The 20,444-nt window shown below is 39.0% G+C and overlaps 1 protein-coding gene across 1 annotated transcript in view; it reads left to right on the top strand.

The window, feature by feature from the left end:
* Positions 1-10,587: 10,587 nt before the first annotated feature.
* Positions 10,588-20,444, top strand: part of CACNB2 (calcium voltage-gated channel auxiliary subunit beta 2) — a 231,219-nt gene continuing 221,362 nt past the window's right edge. The window contains exon 1 of the mRNA XM_017729196.1: positions 10,588-10,677. The gene's annotated coding sequence lies outside the window, so the exon portion shown is untranslated. The remainder of the gene's footprint in view (positions 10,678-20,444) is intronic.

Here is a 20,444-nt window from a genome sequence, read left to right as displayed (position 1 = left end):
CTCCCCGTCCTTCAACTTCGGTCACCGCCGTCGGAAAAGTTTGACGGCTCCCCTAAGACGCCCGAAACCCCTGTCTTCGCCCCCACCCTCAAATGCTGTTTAATTACATACATGGGATGCTCTGTGCCGTAGAAGCATCGTAAGTCAAAAGAACCTTGCGGTTGTTTGGAGGATGAATATGTAAGAATACGTTGCTGTTAAGCTGCTCTTCTGTACACGTATTGCTCGCAGGCTACGGCTATTCTTCCCTGCTCCAGTAACCTGTTGTTTCTGTACCTGATGCTTACCACACACAGCTGAAACCTCCTTCGTCTGTTCCACGGGCTGGTGACAGTCTGTAGGTGAGGGAAGGCGATTCACGCCAGTAGTTCATGAGGAATTTTGGGGAGGCTGAAGGTGTTGAGCATGCTGCAGATTTAAGCTGCTCGATTTCCGTGCAGAAGGTGGTTGTATCGTCATCTCAGAAATTTTAACAACTCAGTTCATGTGCACAGTGTTCAGGTGGATGTGTGATGAGAAGGAGGCAGGGTAAGGCACACTTAGTAAAGACTTTATAATTTGAAAGGTTGTTTCTGTTTAATATATGAATGTTGCATAATCTTCGAGTTTGCAATAGTTGGCTACAAAGACTTCAGAGTGCTGTTTTTAAACCCAGTAAAAGGGTGGTAAAATCTGATTGTGTGCATTTCAGATTACAGACGTGCATGGTCTTGTTAGGACAGAGGTTTTTTCCCTTTGGGGTGCAGTTTTTACTGCTGCTGCCAAAGCTATCTCTGATGCCTTGTTTGAGAAGGTGGACCAGCTTCATCCCAGAAGTGCTGGATTGACAGAGGAAAATGCTGTCAGTCTGTCAGCAGTCTTGGTGATTGATCTTACCCAGGCCTGGTGACAGCAGAACAAAATCCAGGCACTGAAGCAGAGACTAGGTGAAACTAAAGAAGTGTCTCTTTGGATGTGAATTTGTCTGTAGCCTCCAAGCACAGAACAGACATTTCAGTAGGGCCATATGCTTTGCCAGCTTCTCTCGAAGCAGTGGCAAGGGAGCTAATTTCTGACCTACAAATCTCCGCCTTTTTATATCTTTTCAGCCCTAAGCATAGGATCAGCAACTGTCAAATCATATGGTGCCTCTCTGCTGTGGACAAATGTCAAATACTGATCATAAAATCGATTTCTCACCCCTTCTTCTTACCAGGCTTAAAGAACCTCTGTTTAGAGAGGAAGAATAGTTTGCTAACACCCACATTATTTATGTTTCAGGTAATGCATTTATGTTCTGTTTTATAAAACAGGTTTCTGAACATTCACAGACAAAAAGATTCACTTTTTAAGACAGTAATAATGCAGCTTTTTGGCTCAGGGATGATTTTAAGTTTTTGGAATCAAAGTCATCAGTCAGAACAGGAATCATCTTCTCAATATGTACTTGTTTTAGTCATACATAAACCTTTGGTGTAGAGGAAATAAGATTATGGAAACAAAAGAGCCCTTTGTCTGTATAATAATACAAGTTAATTACTTAGCAAGCACTGCATTTAGAGACAATTATTTTGATTTGGATCTTTGTTCCATGAACATTTTTAAAAAATCTATATTGTAAAATCTTGCTGCTTTAGAACACACTCCCAGAGAAGGGAGGCTTAATGAGGACATGTGAATCATCAAGTAGATTGCCTGCAGGTACTTCAGTTATGTGTACCACTATCTTTTTCACTAAGATACTTGAATATCAATCCTAGAAACATTTCCTGCCAAATGATCTGTCAGGAAAAAAAAAAACAACTACCCAGCACGCGAGCTTATGGAGTGATGTCACTCCTAAAAGTGTTCATTTTGAAGTGCTTCTTCTGGGAATTATGCTTTAGTGAAGTATTATTGAAGAGCTTTTGTAGAGTTGTACCAAGTATCAGCACTTCTCTTATACAAGAATTTTACTTTTGCTGAGATTTCTCTTAACCTATCCTGACATCCTGGTCAATATCTTGGATTGTGCCTGTCCATCCATTTTGGCCAAACTTGTCACCACGTGGCAGAGGAGTGAATGTAGTTAGCACTCTAGAAGTAGTTCACTTAAAAGGTAGTTAAAGATGTGAAATATTGTCATACAGCATCTGTGTAAAATCTATTTCTTATTTTCATAATGCATTTTCCTAACAAGATCTGCAAACCGAATAAAATCTCTTTGGGTGCTGATCATGACAGTAATACTGTATTTTTTCCTGGGAACTTCTTTGCAATTGTGACAAGATATTGGTGTATTTTTCTGTATTGCCTAAAATTCTGTGGCTTTTAGGTCCACATTACTGTAGAAACATAGTCCTAGTTATATATAGTTCAGTGTGATCTTGGTCTTAGATGGAGTTGCAATATAGTTTCAGATGTCCAGTTTTTTCCAGGCAAATCTGCATGCTAACAGTTACACTGTGGACTTATTCACAATGTCCAGGTATATGTCAGTGCAAAGTGGTAGTTTTAGGTGTGGCCCTTTTGTAATAAAATCAGCATTTGGTTTTATGAAATCGTAAAAGAAGCAAACTGTTCAAATGTATCAGTGTTTGGTGATCAGTTTTTTGTTTTTTGTTTTTTTTTAATCAACTGCAATCTTCTTTTTAGTTCTTTATTTCAAGAACCCCTTTATTTTAGGAATCCAAATTAGTAGAATATTCAGTTTAAAAATTTTAATTAACCCAGATACTAGTCTGATTTTTTTATAATACAACATAGCATATTAATGTCTTTCATGGTAACTCTTAGTCTCTCTTCTTTTTTCCCCTCCCTCCCTCCCATGTAATTTTCTTATGATCCTACTTCAAAGTCCCTCAGTCCTCAAAAATCATTAGATTCAATTTCTATTGCTGTTTTCTCATCGTAAAGCTTCCTGTACTGTGCATTAGGGAACGTCATAGCAAATCAGATGAGTAAATTACACAAAGATTTTTCAAAGAAAACATAATGAAAACTTCTATCAAGCAACTACAGACTACCTTGTGGAGGGAGAAGGTATCTTACACTGGATGAATTCTTTCCTATTCCTCATTATTTTCCTTCTGTTCTTTTTCTTGCCTGCTTATGCATCATCTGTCAGTGCACGTCCTAACAACCTGACACATTTTAAGTGAAAGCAATTCTCTTCTTGATTGTTTTCTTCAGCTCTTTCACCTGCATTTAGATTTCCTCTGTTACATGGTACTGTTAAGTGCTTCTGCCTTCCAAGTCTAAAGGTTTCATCATCCCTGGAGTGCTTGGCTTGTTTTCCAGCTTGCATTGCTGAGGGTAAACTGAATGCATGAGGCTAGGGGACAGGCTTGTTCAGTTTTCCTTCTGTATCAACTATGATTGATGTTAAGGTGAGTTTTAGAGTCATGTGCATGTGATGATTCCAGAAAATCAGCTTAGTTACAGGCCCTTACTCTGGCTGTTGTCCTTCCTGAGTTTCCAGCTACCTTCTCAGTTGCATAGCACCATCCCTTCACTGCCTGTCTTGTGGTAATGAGGAATGGAAAGAACATCCAGAGATTTATTCTCAGCAGATTAATCACACTGCTCTCTGCTGCTTTCAGCTGAGTTGATTTATCACAATTCATACTGTGTTTACCTGTTCTTCAAACAAACATTTTGCAACCATGTATTTCCCAGTACTGACTTGGAAGAATACTTTGTAAGCCATAAACGAACAAAATTGATATCCCTTTGCTTACTTAATAATAACAATACCCATTCATTATAGAGGTATGGAAGGTTTTACTCTCCTCTGGCAGCATCCCTAGAAGCCAGATCCAATGTGGCAGCAATTCAGTGGAGCATATACAAATGAAGAAGAGATAAAATCCAGTTCCATTCATTGGACTTCCTCATGGCCCTCAGCAAGGGGTAGTGCTTTCTCTTCAGATGTGGTAATCTCCTTTCAGTGTCGTATTCCTTACTGACAAAAATAAATTTTAATACTCCGTCACTGAAGAAGGCCTTTCAGGTTTCAGCTATTACTTTTCCGATGATTCTCCTCTGCTCTTTGGGGGTATTTTCCATTACCCTGTACTCAAGCAGTGAAAGGTGATTTTGCATACTCACCTCTTCCAAAGATATTTTCCACTCGGGTATTATACATTATCAGCATAAATGGGATATAGTAGTTGTTCTTTGCATTATCCTAGAGTGTAAAATCCCTCTGAAACAGTTCAGCGCTTTCAGTCCTAACTTATTTGTGTATCTGGTAACCATCTTCTAGAGGCAATCTCTGGTTTTGTCTTGTTTTGTCTGTACAGATGAAAAGTTCCTGTGCTATTCCAAGGCTGGAGTCTCAGTTACTTTTCTTCTGCTTCTTTTACTCAGTTCTTTCCTGTGCCAGGATAGAAGACTTTATAAATCAAGGAACCTGCCTCCAAGGGCTTGCCTTGGTCTCTGTCCTCAGGGTAGCAGACCCTTAGCAGAGGGAAGCTGCCTCATAGTTGGCTGTTGGTCCTGCAGGCATCCTTCTGTCACAGTCGGATTTCTTTCTGTTTGCTTGTGTCAGTGAAGTACAGAAATCTGTGGAGAGCAGGTGGGGAGGTATAGGCACGTGGCCTACAACTATAGTTGCCAGTTTTAAAAGGCTGCAGGAGGCAACAGTGGGGTTTGGGCATGAGCTTCAGAACCTTCTGCTGTTGTGTGCTCCTGTTTTGCTGAGTTGGGAGCTGACATCTTCATCACTGGCATTACAAATAGATGTGCAGCAGGTTTGCGCCGAGGTGGGTTTCCAAGCCACTGGGGAGGAGGAGAGCCAGCCAAGTTCCCAGATTCTTGTCTGGCAGGTGGAAACTGCCAGATGACCTGGTCTGAGGCCAGGGTGAGAGCACTGGGAGATGGCTTACAAGTATAGGAACTGGTGAGAATAGGGCTGTTTCTAGATGCAGTGTTGGCAAGGCTTTATCACAGGCCAGCAGAAAAGAGCATCTAAGATTTAACCATTACAGATTGCTCGGCAGAAATTAGTTTTCTTTCCTTTTAATGGGGAAAAAGAAGCATCCGTCAAATACTTATTTATGTATTATATTTGCAAGTTTTGAGAAGTAAATTATTTGTGGAGGCTTAAGGTTTTTTGTTTGGATGGATTTTTGTTTTGGTGTCAGTGTAGGATTTTATAAATGACTGTGAAATGGACTTTGCAGACTCATCCCTGTAGCTTGCGTGAACTTGATGACTGTATATGGAGATCCTCAATTTGATAGGATTCCTGATAGGAAGTCCTGTTATTTCTGAGTTTTGTCCCAATAGCAAATGTTACTTGTTTGGAAAAATCCAGGTTTTGAGACCTAAGCTGGGGATTCTTTTCTGCTATGGTAACATGAGTCTGTGCTCCTCAGGCAACTTCTTTGCTGAGGGTATGTCACAGAGCAGAGTGCCTGTCACAGGACTGCCCTGATGTTGACCATGTAGGGTGACTCAAAACCCCGCCCCTGAGGTGGAGGCAAGCCAGGATACATTGCTGTATCCTACCTTGCCTTCTTGCCCTCATTCCCGTCATGGAAGGGAGCTGGGGAGTAGTGGGGAGCACATCGCCAAGGTCTGTGTACATCTCCCAGCCCTTGGCTGTGTGGTCAGAAGCCTCTACTCCTTTAAGAGATTAGTATGATTTCTTATTCATGTCTTTTTCTGTTGGGTCAGGGTGGAGGTGGCTGCAGCTATGCAGCTGATGCTGGAGGGTATCATTTCTGAGTGGTGGCAAGCCTGGCCAGTGGCCAGAGAGGGCCCAGGGGGCTTGACCCACAGGAACATTTGTTGCCTTGTTGTAAGGAATTGCTTAAAGTAGCAGTGACTGTTCTTTTAAGGAGAGGATGGAGCTGGGTGTGTATATTCTGCACTGTCCTGACATGCTATTCTGGGTATGGAACATGTACATCTTTAAATATTTTTGAAGCTTTTGCATATGGAGAAATACTTAGTGCATTTTTGCATTTCTGACCTTCTAGCAATTCCCTAATCCTTCAGGGGGTCACTTTTTACCTTTAGGTGTTCTTTTGATTTTTGCAGTTACATCCGAGATGATTTAAGATTCGTTGTAGCTCTGAAATTTTATTTTCTGGTTTTGTTTTCTCCAGTTTATTTCTTGCATCTTTGTTTGGGGACCTGACTTGGTGTCAGTGACTCTACTGCCTAAATCATCTGTGCCCTTCCTTCATGAGACCAGTTTTTAAGGGTTTACCTCTGCCACCTGCCATCAGTCTCAATGACTGGTGCTATTTTACCTGTGACAGATAGGTAAAGTTCAGACTCATCCTTTTTATAGTCCTCACCACTGCTTTGCTATAAAATACCATTAGAGTAGTTACTGGTGAAGGGCATTTTAAGACTCTCACTGAAGATCAGTTCCCTGGTTGTAGATAGTTGGGAGTTTTAAATGTTTTATATTTCCTCTTCCAGATGATAGTATTTTGCCTACAGGGATAAACTATGCCTTCTGCTTGTCATGTGTGTTACAGGATTAAATGTTACAGATGCATGTTTTTTATGTGTTGAGACAGAACCTCATTAAAATTAAAGGATTTCACTGAGCAGCATTGATCTCGTCTGTTTACAATAACAAGTAATTGTATATAAAACTGTTAATTATCAGAAAACTGCTATGTATGCCTTTAATGCTTCATATGATTCCCACATTTCATTTGATTACATGGGTTGAATAAAGGTTGTACAATATACTTTCTAATCAGAGTTGGAAAGCAGAGTCTTTCTTTGCTTTGTTAAGACTTGGTTGATGAAATGTTTTTTACAAAACTACCTTAGTTTGTTTTTGGTTTTGGTTTGTGGGTTTTTTTTGGTAAGGTTTCATGTTGTTTTCCAGGTATTTTAGGAATCTTTAGAACATAAATGTGTGTATTTTATTTTTCGTCTCTGGCAACTCAGCCAATTTTAAAAGAATTTCACACATCTGACTAATAAACGAAGCTACACTTTTGGTCTTGTAAACACATGTATACGTAACTTTATGTTTGTGTAAGATGTTCTGCTAAAATCCATGAGAACATTACTGTCAGCAAACTTTTTATATAAACAGGCTTGTTCACAGGGCTGGAGTCAGTTGTATTCAGATCAGCTGGGGAAAATTATGGTGTGCCAACCCTGCCCTGCTGGGTTTTGAGGTTGCCACCACTGGGCACTGGAGACATCACAGGGGTGCTGAGGCATTTGCTCTCTGGTAGTTGTTCTATTAGGTACAGCTACCATATAGGTTAAGAACACTGCCCCGTGTTGCTGCTTTTACTGGCCAATGTCCTCATGTCGTGATTCAGCCCTTTATTTTTAGCTACCTAATTGCAGCCAACTGCTGCACAGAACACAGATAAGGGATTGAATTTTAGCATGAAAATCACAGTAACATATTGGGGAAAAATGTTCTTTTTTTTTTTTTGTGAAATTAAAATAACCGATAAATCATTATGTGCCAACCCTGCCCTGCTGGGTTTTGAGGTTGCCACCACTGGGCACTGGAGACATCACAGGGGTGCTGAGGCATTTGCTCTCTGGTAGTTGTTCTATTAGGTACAGCTACCATATAGGTTAAGAACACTGCCCCGTGTTGCTGCTTTTACTGGCCAATGTCCTCATGTCGTGATTCAGCCCTTTATTTTTAGCTACCTAATTGCAGCCAACTGCTGCACAGAACACAGATAAGGGATTGAATTTTAGCATGAAAATCACAGTAACATATTGGGGAAAAATGTTCTTTTTTTTTTTTCTGAGAATTGAAAGTACCTGATAGATCATTACTTTTTTTCTTTTTTTGGTCAAAGGCCTCCTTCTCGCATTAAGATCTTATGGAAAAAATACACAGGCATTTCTGACTGTGGGAATAAGCTGGAAAGGTGTGGAAGACAAAGGTAGTCCCTGATTAGCATCGTTTAAAATAATGAGAAGAGTCATCATATCCCAGTTTTCCCACATACCAAAGTTGTCCCCCTTTTCTCTGACTGAAAATTGGTCTGTGCAAAGAGGCAGGTGTGAAACTGACTCTGCCTACAATCTGTAGCCACGGCCTGCCATCATGTCAATAGGTTTTTTTGTGTTTAAAGTTAGTATGTAGCTTATGCTTCTAAATAGTTTTCACTTACAGAACACTAGAACAAAAATGTGCATTTTGCTGTGCACAAAAATCCTCCTCAAACTGAAGAATCAAGGTGAGTTTCAGCCTGAGCTGCATCTGCTGTGATGTTGCCAGAAATAAATGCTTTTAGTCATTGCTACACAGATAAAATGCATACTTCTCTATCTGTGCTTGTAACATGTTCTTTTTCTGCTCTTATCTGTTTTATCCTTATCACTCTAGACTCAGTCCCTCTTTTGCCTTTCTCATAATTTTTTGTATTCTCAAACTGAGCACTATGATACTTCAAATAAAATAAATATTGTAGAAACTGGAGACAAATACAAAAAATGTGACTGTGAAAGAGCATATGTGTACATTTTTTAAATTATCTCCTTGGGAATTACACAATATTGTACTGTACACCATTTATGAAATTGCCTAGTTAGTGTGATCCTCATGTAGATGCATTATATGCTTTATAAATGTTAGAAATTCTTCATTTTTTTGTAAGTATATTTCTATATTCTTCCACAAAAATTGTAGGAAAGGAGTTCAGAATGTTTGTGGGTAGCCACAGTCTGTTAACTCAATAGGAACCATTCATAACAGGTAAATTTTGATCTAAAGATGTTGTTTTATTTGTAGAATACTGCTGTGTATTTACTGTACTTTTTGTGTATTTTAAGTACTTTAATATTATATTAGGTGGAAGAGTATATTAATTATGTTAGGTGGAAAAAGATGGTTCTGATAGAACTGTCTATTATAACTGGAAAATATTTTTAACAATTTTCTTGTAACAGTGGTTCTAATCTACTAATTCTTACTGATCTAGGAAGACCATTCTATTACCAAAAAATTCTTCTATTATAAAAGACTCCTTTTAGAAATGCAACCATGTAAAACTATTCCTGATTGAAATTTAATTTTGTACTTTAAGACCTGCTGGGTTACTGTCCTAGACTCATCAGAAAGTCCTATTTTCACCCCCATAATGTGCAGCATGCTGTTTTTGTTATAGTTCTACCCTGACCAGCACATGTAGAATCAGTTGGGGTGCCCTTCAGAAATTTCTTACATGGCTGTTTTGCGGTTTAGAAGAAATCATATGAGCTTGGAAAAATGTCTTTTCCATAAATCTACTTTTTGGGGGATACAACATTGCTTTGTTGTAGGTCATTGTTAGGTTAGTGACAAAACAGATACTACTTTTACTGAGGGTGCGTGTCCAGCTGACAGAACTGTTGTTTCTTGAGTCATCCTTTCTAAAAGATTGGTATATTAGATTTCAACCAGTGCTCCAAACTCGCCCAGAATCAACACAGATACAGTTTGAGATTGTTCTCTTGCATCTTGTGGAGGCATCTTACCTGGATTTGTCAAATGATCTGAAGTTAGTAGTGGCTCTCTGTTGTCATCCTCAGATACTCTTAGATTGCAAAATATTCATCATACTTACCATATGTGTTACTGATAAGAACAGCACTCAGATTTTGAAGAAACAATATTAAAAATCTGCCAGTATGAGATTTTAAGTGTTTCAGCCTGCACTGGAGCCCACTCTCCCTTACTATGAGAACCAGTAAACTCAGGCCCAATGCTCTGAAGTTGCCCAGCCCAGAGGTGGTGTTGTGGCACAGTTTACAGTCTACACAGTTTGAACTCATTTACACAGAAATAAGTGGTTGCAAATAACATAGTTTTGAACCATTTCTTTTTTTTTTCCTTTCAACTTATTGTAAAGATATTTATTGATGATCCACATTCAATGCACAGAGCAAATAGCTTTTTGTGGACACATGCCTGCATTTGCTTTGTTTCTAAACCATGATTTTATGTGTTTCTAAACCATAGTTTCAAAGTTTTGTTTCAGCCAACTGTAGCTTTCTCTTAATGTCTCTTTAAATTCCTAGTAGATAAAAATGATGCCTTTGCTTTTTAGTTGCGTATTATCCCTTACCCAGTTATAAATATAGTCCTTTTTTATTGTTATACTGCTTTTACTTTCTTGAACTTACTGTAAAAAATTATTATTGTGAAATCTCCCTCAGTTGTAAGATTGTGTCTCAATCAACAAGTTGTTTTTCACTTCTTGTCATTTAATGTTCCCTCAGCTGACTTTGCTCGTAGCTGTGCTGTACTGGAGACTGCTCCAGTGCCTCCTGTCCTACCTTGTTTATTTAAACTAGCTGCACAACAAACTGTACTTTTTAATCACTGTGACTTGGATGAATAATTCTACATCTCTGTGAGTCTATAAATGCTTTTCGAAACCCAAATGTGAAAAAACCCCAACAACAGCAAAACATTTAGGGCTCAATTGACTGAGCTTGGTGAGCACTTGCACACACATCCCATCAGTTACTTACTGAATATGTGCTTATTGATTGGCACAAAGCTGATAATCTGAATCCCTGCTAGCCTAGGAGACACAGGAAACTTTCTTTGCAACACAAACTAATGCTGTAATGCTGTAATGCTGTTTCTCTAATCTGTGTTTTCTTCTTTTTTTTTTTTTTAAACAGTCTTACGGTAAAGGGGCAAGAAGGAAAAACAGATTTAAAGGATCAGATGGGAGTACATCTTCTGACACTACCTCCAACAGTTTCGTACGCCAGGTATGAGTTTTTCAGCTTGTGAAAGACTGGATGGCTTGCTGGTGTAAATGTTCAAAACGTAATTTTAAATTTTTTTTTGGTAAGTTGTCTAATCAGAGTGATGCTGTAGTCTGAAAAATAGCAGAAGTCTCTTCTGGCACAATGAAAAATATTTGGTTGCTATTGTTTTGATCTTGGCATAAAAATACTTTTTCTTTTCTCATTCATTTCCATGTATAGTAGTCATCCTTATTTTTGTTACTCTAATGCCATCAGGTGATTAAAGCTGGAGGAGGAGACAGAGTCTGATGGAAGTGCCTAAAGTGTCACCACGTGGAAGAAAAAATCAAAACCCTAACAATCCTCAGGGTTTTCCTGCTTAAAATAGTGCTGCATGAGGCAGTGTTAACCTAGACACTTTCCTCCCACATCCCAGTGTTATTTTAAGGCAGGGTTGGAGGGAAAATCCCTGGCAGCATTTGTCCCCATTGCACCGATGCTGGAAAGAGCCTCTAGAAGATGGGGTGGTGTTGTAGGCTCCCGTGCCCTGGTGTCTGTGTGACTCCTTCAAAGGGAGAGATCCTAGTGGAACATCATGGGGATCCCAGATCAGTGTGGGTGCTTGGAGGACAGCTCCATCTGGCCAGGAGAGGCTATCTGGAAGTGTATCCAGAGTCCAGCGTGGCTGTGGCTGCAGGACAGTGCTGCTGAGACTGTGCTTTTGAGGGTGTGTGTCAATGGGCGTGTGGCTGACAAGTTGGAGAGCAGAAATGGTACCCAAAGCACCCACAGTGACCAAGCCTGTGCAGAGTCTGAAACAGAGTTCTTCATGCCCAGCTGATTTAAGCCACGGTATTGTCAGTGCAGACTTCGCCATCTTTTTCAGAGAGGTTCTGGAATTTGGGAGCTTTCATAGCAGAGTTTTTTGTTTTACCATAAGCAGGCATCACACGTCCTTCTCTACTGGCTTGTTTTGCATGTTCCTTCATCCCCAAACATTTAATGACTCCAGGGATGTTGCATTGATTGTATCAGTACACATCTTCTGTTTACAAAATTGTTCGGCTTTGTCCTGCTATAATTGTATTGGTAGGTTTTGTGGTAGGCTGTGGATTTGATAAAGTCAGGCCCTTATTACATTTCTGTGTCAGTTGGACATAGACATGAAATATTAATTGATCATGGGCATGGCAGTAAACAATATCAAGGTGGAAACCCTGGATCAAGTAAATTACTTGTTTGGGATATTTTGTCCTGTCTTAAAATACTGTGAAAAAATCCAGTCCCAGTAGTGGTTGAGAGTAGCAAAAGGATCTCCCATTTCCAAGGAATCTTTGTAAGGAATTCTGTGTTGCTGTTTTCCTTAGCTCCTTGTGGATATTCAATTCAGCCTGGAACATTTTTAGCAGAGTATGAGTGTTTATTTTACACCAGCTGCACATGCTTCTTTGCCTTTCTTGTTTACCTAAAAGAAATCTGAAGTTAGTTTCAAGTATATCCTCTTGCTCCTCTTGTCATGGTGGGGAGCAGGGAAAGGAGGATCCACAAGGAGGTGGATCATCAAAAAAGTAGTGATGTTGAGGTGGGCTTGTGTAGTCATTGGAGATCTGGTTGTCTCTACAGACTGTGAGCCACGATTTATCAAATCTCCAAAACTAGCATAGAAAGCAGGGTTGGTGAGCTGTAGTCTAAGTGTGTCTATATCTTTCTGAGGGTTCTAAAGGGAGTGTGACTTCAAGTGCAGATTTTACAGAAGAAATAAATCAAAATCCCTGAAATAAATCAAAATTTAGTAGTTATTTGAGTGATGTAATACAAATGATTAAAAGGTGAATAGGCTTCTGTGAAAAATCAGAGATTTCATAGATAGCTGAAGCAAAACTCAGTTTTGAAATGCTATTGTCACTGAAGATAATGAAGGGATGTTAATGGATAAATGAATTAATGAATAAATACATTATGTGAAATTATCCAGAGTAAATTACAAAAAAATCCCCACAAAACATTCCTAGCAAGTAATGTACAGGCAGAGCTGTTCAAGATGTAGCAGATAAAAGAGAGAAATGCCTCTTCACAGTTGCTGCTGAGAGGTTTGTGTCAGAACTTGGATTGTGCCTTCAACAGGCTTTCCTGCTCTGATTCTTCTCCTGGGACAGTTTGGTTTCTCTTGCACTAAGGAAGAATTGCCACCGACATGACCAGGGTGCCCAGTGCTCCAGGTATTAAACAGAATGGGGGCAGTTTTCTGCTGGCTCAGCTGCTGTGCCCTCCCCAGAAACCCTCTTGGTCTACATATTGTTTGTCTCTGGCTATCTGGCAGGATATTTTACATGGTATAAATGAGAATAATTGATTTGCAATAACCATTTATTTGTAGGGGAAAAAGTAAATCCATTAACTTTTGTGTTTCTCCAAGATGGATGAAAATTGCAGAAAAGCAGGGCAGACATATGAATTTAAACCATATAGACTCAATGATGTTCATTTCTTGTTATTTTATTTTAGTGCTATCTTAAAACCAGGAAGTCAGTTCTTCCTTAAAAAGGGATTTGTGGAGTTATTTGACAGTGGTTTTGATCTAGACATGGGATATACACAACCTGTTTGTTTCAGCAATGCTTATGATGCCTATAGCTGCCTTTTGTTCTCCAACCTCCTTTCCCTCTCTGGGTTCCTGTTTCCTTTCCCATTTAGTTCTTAACTTGTCCCGCAACTTTTATGTGCATCTCTACAAGTACTCCCCTCTGCACTGAAGAAGGAATCCTGGGATTGTCCTGAGCATTTGTCACTAAGATCTGTCTGCATTCCTCATAAGGAAGAAAGAATGTTTGGAAGGAAGGTGTCATATTTAGCTGGCCTGTCCTTAAGCTGTGGGAGCTCTGAGAGGTCTGCAGGTTCTTGTCATAAGCATCGATGGACAGTGGGTATTTCCTAGCAGAGAAATATATTGTGGCTGGACAAAAAAAGACAAATATATTTAGTCCTAAGGAAATGTTATGCACATTGAAGGCAATTGAGGTTTTTGGCAAGAGCAAGGAGATAGGATTCAGTCTTTTGAATCCACAGAGCTGCTGGGCATTTAAGTTAAAGCTGCTGCAGGAGGGAGGGACTTCATGTCTGTTGCTAACACAGATAAAGCATTATTGTTTGTGTTTTAGTATTTCCTTAAGGACATACTCCAGTATATACCTGGCAGCTTTCCTGCTATGCATACCACATGCTACAGTAATAAAAATAATGCCAACTTTGTTCTCTCTCCTTCAAATGAAACCAAGTAACATTCAAATTGCTTGAAAACTCCTGCTGTTATATAAGAAGAATGAAATGTGCTCTGCACAGCCCTGTGTGCTATGATCTTTTCCATTTAAATCTGTTTTGTGGAGTGCTGAAGTAGAGCAGAGCAATCTATCCAGTATTGTTTCTAATGTGTATAAAAGAAGGCTTAAACTGGAGCAAGAGCATCTGTATACAATATAAAAATTAAAACCCCATTCTCTTCAATCCAGTTAAAGCTCCTTTGTGCTGTGAATTTTATGTATTGATATAGATTTTTATTTTAATTTTTACTTGTGACGCTATAAAAGCTACGAGATTTTAGGGTAATGTTTTGGATCATGTTCTATTTGTTTGTTACAAAAAAAAATGTTTGTTTAGCTTTCTCTCCAGCATATTATTGATGATATTTGAGCTTAAGAAAATAACAACAATTTGTCTTTCTTTTTATTTGGTAGCAGCTAGTGCTTGTCTTTTCAATAGCAGGAGAGGGAAATTTTTTCCTCTCTGTTTTCTTGTGAAGTTGTATTGGCAATTAAGCTGTGTGTTTGAAAAGCAGAAGCATCACTGCACACCAGTCAGCTCCTAACTGAATATAATCAGTTGTCTTTAGGGAGCTAAAGGACATTGTGTTATATAGTTTTCATCATCTTTTTTGAGCTTTGGAATGATAAGCAGCTTGTTCTTAGAGTTAGTTATGAAAGAATGAATTGGATCTGATCTCTAGTTGTTGCCATTTTGACTGATGCTTGGTAATGATTTTGTTCCCGAGGGTTTCTTCAAAATACGGATCAGACAAAATAGTTTGCACATGACACTATGGCACTTCCCAGGAACATTATTTTGAGCAAATTGCATGTTCTGATAGCATTACATATTTTGTGGTTGTGCTTTGGACCTGTCTTTGTCAAGGTTTTATTTTAAATCATAATGATTAATCACAGAGGCAGAATAAGTTGTTGGGATTTTTATGTATTGCAAAGGCAGATTAGATTGTGAGATAGGCTGTTGTCTATGGACCAGCTTACAGAAATATTTAAGGTTTTACAAATCTGTTTTTTTTCCTTTAAATATTGGCTTGATGCCTGTTATACTGTGTTCACTCAAAAACACAGCTATAAATAATTATGTAGGGAATTCATTATTCTACTACTTTCCCATAAGGACGTTTGCCTAGCTGTGTAATTACCTATTGAATTTTATGAATGGTAGAACTAAGATTTTCTCTAAAAACAAATTTGAAAATACTGACTTAGTTTTGCTCATAAACATGCCTCTTAATCTTGATTTCAGCAGAGAACTGGGCAATGTCAGAAGTGTATTCCTCTTCTTTTAATTGTGTTTTTTCTTCCAGATGTAGAGCTTAGCTTTGATTTTTAATTTTTTTTTTCCTTTTTGTGAGGGGAAGAGCTTATGTATTCAGCTCATAGATGCAGCCTGCCAGTGAAGTTATGCATTTACAGGCTGAGCCACAAAGAGCTGTGTAGAGTGGGCACAGATATTAGCTTTGGTCTTCACGCCTGGTACTAAACAATCTTAGGCTGAAAACCTGCCACTTTTCCCTGCTAGGACTATTCCTGCTTCTTGAAGACATATGTGAACAAGATTGTGTCTAGCCAGAAAATCTAAATAAATAATTAAAAATAGGGCTCATTTGCCAATTAATATATTCTTACATCCTTTGTGTGTCTTAAATTATGAGACTTATTTTGCTCGTAGAGGAAAAAGGAGCTTTTCAGACTTGCCATTAGCCTTTGCCCATAACAAAATGAGGTACGTGAGGCACTTTTAGAGGTATTGTGCAAATACTGATTGTAAGACATAAAAATATATACCTACTGCTCAGCTTAATTTTCTCATCTCCTATTTCTGATGCAAATGTCTGGGGTTGTTTTGTTAGGTTCAGATTTTTTCTGGTCTCCTTCTGCAGATTTCACTGAAAGCCACAGCAGTGATGCTTGTGGCCTGCGCTTGCTACTGTGGTTGCACTGAAGCCTTACACCAGTGATACATTCTAGAACGTCTGCTTATTTGAAACACATTAAAACTGTTATTTCATGGGGAATTGATAGAATTGTGGTGCTCTCTGTTTTTCACCATAAACTGTAAGTTATTGAAAGAAATGCATTGCACTTGGATAAAGCCACCTTACAGTGAAGTTGGCATGTGGAGTATGATGTCTGTACTGCTCTGTTCTTCTGGTGTTAGTGGAAGGAACCAAACTTTCCTCTGAAGGCCAATGTGTGACTTTAAATCATGGGCAGGCAGTGTAGTTTAGGGTGACCTGCTGTTTGTACTGAGCAGTGTGAATCAGTTTTTAGTCAGATCGAGTGAGACTGCCTTTATTGTGATCCTACTCTAGGAGTAGTACTAGTATGGGAAAGCAACTGGTTTTCTATGTATTTCTTGTTGTATGAAGTATACCAAGTTCACAGCAGGGGTGAAGAACTTAGAGCAGAGCAGGGATTCATAAGAATATGTCAGTTCAGCTGTTGATGTAGAGTTTCATTTATGGCTCATAAACGAATAAATGAATTGTTCTCAGTTCCTCAGTCATGTGGTAAAAAGCAGTTAGATGGGGAGTGGGAGGAGGACAGCTTTTAAAAGAGGCCTGGATTGGGAGCATGGGGCTGGAGGAAGGGGGAGGGGGGAAAGGGACTTTCCCTTGGCAGTTGTGGAGCTGCAAACACGGGGGAAAAAAAATAACATTAGGCTCATTGAACTATAGATTTCCTTGGCTGTAGTAAGAGCTTGAAAAGTCTCCTTTTTTGGCCTGGAGAGAATAGAACAGATGCCCCTATAAAGTATGGGATTTTGGCAGGCATGACTGGAGGGGAGATGGCTGAGAAAAACCCAGCAGAAAGGAAGTTCATTTGTGGACTTCAGTTCTTTCATGGGCCCTTTTTTGCCTCAAATGGTTTCTAAGAATAGAAATCAAAATGTTGCCATGTGTTTAAAAAAACTCCACACACCCTCTAACCAAAACAAACAGGCAAAACATCTTAATGCTCTTCTTACTTGCATTTACACTTCTTGTAGCAGGGTAAGAGAAAATTACTGTGGAGGGGGGACAAAACTAAATGTAATCCTTTATTAAAAATGGAAGGGTAGGAGCTCTCTTTGTAGCCTCGAATGGGTGTACATGTTTGATGTTACTCTGCATGCTGCTGAAGTCAACCCATCCTTTTCCAAGCAGCAGTGGAAATTTTGAAGATGGGCCTCATTTCTGATGTCTGCTGAGATGATTGCCAGCGTTGCTTTGGAGTTTGCTGAGTTGATGGGTGGGTGTTGAGAGGTGTCTGAGAGGTTATATGAGGCCTGCTGGGAGAGAACAAGGGAGATGCAAGCCCTGAATGTGGGTGGGTGGCATCCCTGGGGGTGGCAGCTGTTGAACCTCCTCCTTTGACATTCCCATTGCTGCTGTCTTGACTGCTGGCTGTGTGCTTCTCTGGGTCTGTGAGGGAGAGGAGGAATGGGGCTTTCCAGTTGCTCAGTTTCTGCCACAGCCTGCACTCAATCAAGTTTGGCAGCATCCGATGCATCATTTTGTAGCAGGACATTCAAAAGGTGTGGCAGGACTTGTGCATCGCTGAGCCCCAGAGGGTTTCAGCTAGTGACAGAGCTGCCTCCATGCAGAGGAGGAGGGGCAGGAGGCAAGGGCTTAACTGTTGGGGCAGGCAGAGATGTGAGGGGGTTTTAAGCATTTAGTCAAACTGATGAAGGTAAAGAATGATCTTTGCAACTTTGCTAAAGATACAATTGGAGACTCTTCCATCATAGTGGATGGCATATGGAATGAGCAGAAAGCCTAAACACTGAGTTAGGCTTAAGCCTTTCTCTTTGTCCAAATATCTTTATAACTGGTGATTGCTCTCTGACAGTCTCCATCTTTCAGTGTTGTTCTAATCAAAGTGGACTTGCAAGAGCTGAACCTCTCAAAAGCCTTGCAGCTTATTGCCTGTATTTGCTGCTCTCTTGCATGGGGTATAGCAGTAGCTCCAAGAAAAAACTACGCAGATGTAAACAGTTAAGATCAAAATTAGGAATAGGATTGAATGAGAATCAAGTGTTTTGTTTTATTTTGTCCCCTGATAATATTTCTCCCAGAAAATTCAGTGTGGTTTCTAGTTCTTGTGTGCAGCATTGTCTTAATAAATTTGTGGTGAGATGCAAGGTTTATTATATGCTATCATAGATGTCTTCTAGTTATAGTAAGAATAGACATACAAAGTATCTGCAATGGAACAAGGTTTCTGATGCATATATTTATAGCTAATGCAGACACTGCAAAAAATGTTTTATGAAGATAAATGCAGTATTTTTACAACTTTTTCTTATGGGCCTATCTAGTTGGAAATTTTTTAACAAGGTCTTAAAATATGGGGGTTCTTTTTAGATGTAACATGTTTTAAGTCACTTGCAAAATTCAGTTTATAATTACATGTAAGTGCATCATAAACAATTTCTTAGTTCCTGAAGTATTTTTTGTAATTTTCAATATTGCATTGATTTTCAGGGTTTGCATTTATGCTGTGTGGTTTTGATTGGGAACAAACGCCTAACAAAAGGGAACAGTTTGATCCTCTGTAAAGCAAATATCATCTTCTGCTCCAAAACACAAGCGATTCATAGGAAAATAACTGCTGGTTGGCCAATGTGCAGCAAGCTGCTTCAGTTTCTCTCCATCGTGAAGATGAACTGCTCCCAGTCGCTGGCAGGACTCGGGGAGTAAAGAAAGATCCTTTGCAATTAACCAGGGGGTGTTACTGACTCTTTTGTCTTTCACGATACTCCACCAGTACACACCTGCTCCAACTCAGGAGTGCTTAGTTTTGTCCCTCACTAAATAGATACACTGCAAAAGATATGTGCCATTTCTGTTCAATTAGTCACAAAATTGCCAGTTTTATGGGCAGTTGCAGCAGAGAGCTGTCTTCTCTTGGGCTATGTGTTTAGACAGTACTTCCAGCACTGATTATATGTTCCTGTAGACTTGAATGTTGCTTTTTTTTGTGTGATCTCACTCAGATTTTGCTGGAATACTAGGTTCATTGAAAAGATTGGTGCTCCAATACTTTTAAACTTAATTGTAAGTCTTCTCAGGAATTTACAATAAAGTTTTTTTTTGTTATCAAATTGTAGAGTGACATCCACATGAGCGCAATTAGTGAGTGTTGTTTCTACTGATGGTCACATAATATTTTAGTTCCTGAATATGACTGGCCTAAAAAGAGTAGGACCTGAAGCAGTCCTAGGTATATAAAAAACTTCCTTAAAATCTGATATTGTAGAATATATGAATTATTTTTCTTCTGCCAAAGAAAGTCATTAATAATGCTCTTGAGATGTGCAGCATTCATTCTAAGCACCACATAAACCTGTAGTCCCCTATGTGTTAAATGGCCTTCATCAGATGGTTTACTAAGAGGATAATCAGGTCTTGGATAGGAAAGAGAACTTTTTCCTGCAGACAGGTGGGGAACTGAAAGAGGGGAGGATGGATGAAGTGAAAAGGAGAAATATATTTATATATGCCTTTGATATGCTTCCTCCTATTGTCTCCACTGGTGTTTTTGAGTTTTCAGTTGTTTTGCAGATTGAACCTGGGGAGTCTATTACAGGGTGAAAACTAGCCTTCTCTTTTATGCCATATCACCTTTAATTGCTGTGTCTTTTATTTTAGAAATACAGCTTTAAGCCATGGTTGATCAGATGGCTCTCAAAAGTGTCCTTATCAGATCCTGCTTTTGTGGAGACTGAGCTGAAGGCAGAAGTCATTGTTCCTGTAGAAACAGCAGTGAAGCATTGCTAGTTGGGTTTATTTTTCCTACAAATGGTGAAAAGTATAGCATATGATCAGTAATCTCCCCTTAATACTTTTCTAAAAACATGTTATTGCATGTGTAGTTCTCTGAAAAATCAATTATTCTTTGTCCAGCTTCTTTGACCTTACTTATTTTTGAAGAATTCTTTTGAAAACAGTAATGTGTCAAGGAAATGTTTGTTTATAATAAGCAAAGATTAAATACTGTTTCGACCTTGTCCTTGAAATAATTGCTGAGAAAATTGCCAGAGTTAGTAATAGAGTTTAATCAGGACTTGGTTGGTTTTATACATCTCTTTCCAATGTTAGCTACAATTTATCCATCATCTGCCATTTAAACTGAAGTGGAAATAAGATGCTTTCCTAAACTGCTTGTATTGTTAAATAAAATGCTGAAATAATATGTTAAAGTAAAACCTCCCATGCTTAGGAGAAATAGTGTTTGCTCAAACTCCATAAGCAGTTTGAACATATTGAAGGTTAAAATGTGTAAAATCTTCAAGTTCCTGTTACTATCTGAGAACAGTGAACAGTATTTAAAATGCTACTAAAACATGACAAAGAAATGAAAGCACATCAATAGATTTGACCAATTATGCTGCTAATATACTTTAAAATCTGAATGTAGAAAATTATTCAACACTTTACACAATAAATAAGTGTGATGATAAAGTATGGTGTTGAGATAAAG

The sequence above is a fragment of the Corvus brachyrhynchos genome, unplaced genomic scaffold (assembly GCF_000691975.1).
Source record: "Corvus brachyrhynchos isolate BGI_N302 unplaced genomic scaffold, ASM69197v1 scaffold142, whole genome shotgun sequence".
NCBI lineage: Eukaryota > Metazoa > Chordata > Aves > Passeriformes > Corvidae > Corvus > Corvus brachyrhynchos.
Note: the sequence above shows the minus strand (reverse complement) of the source record. Positions and strands in the feature narration are given on the sequence as shown.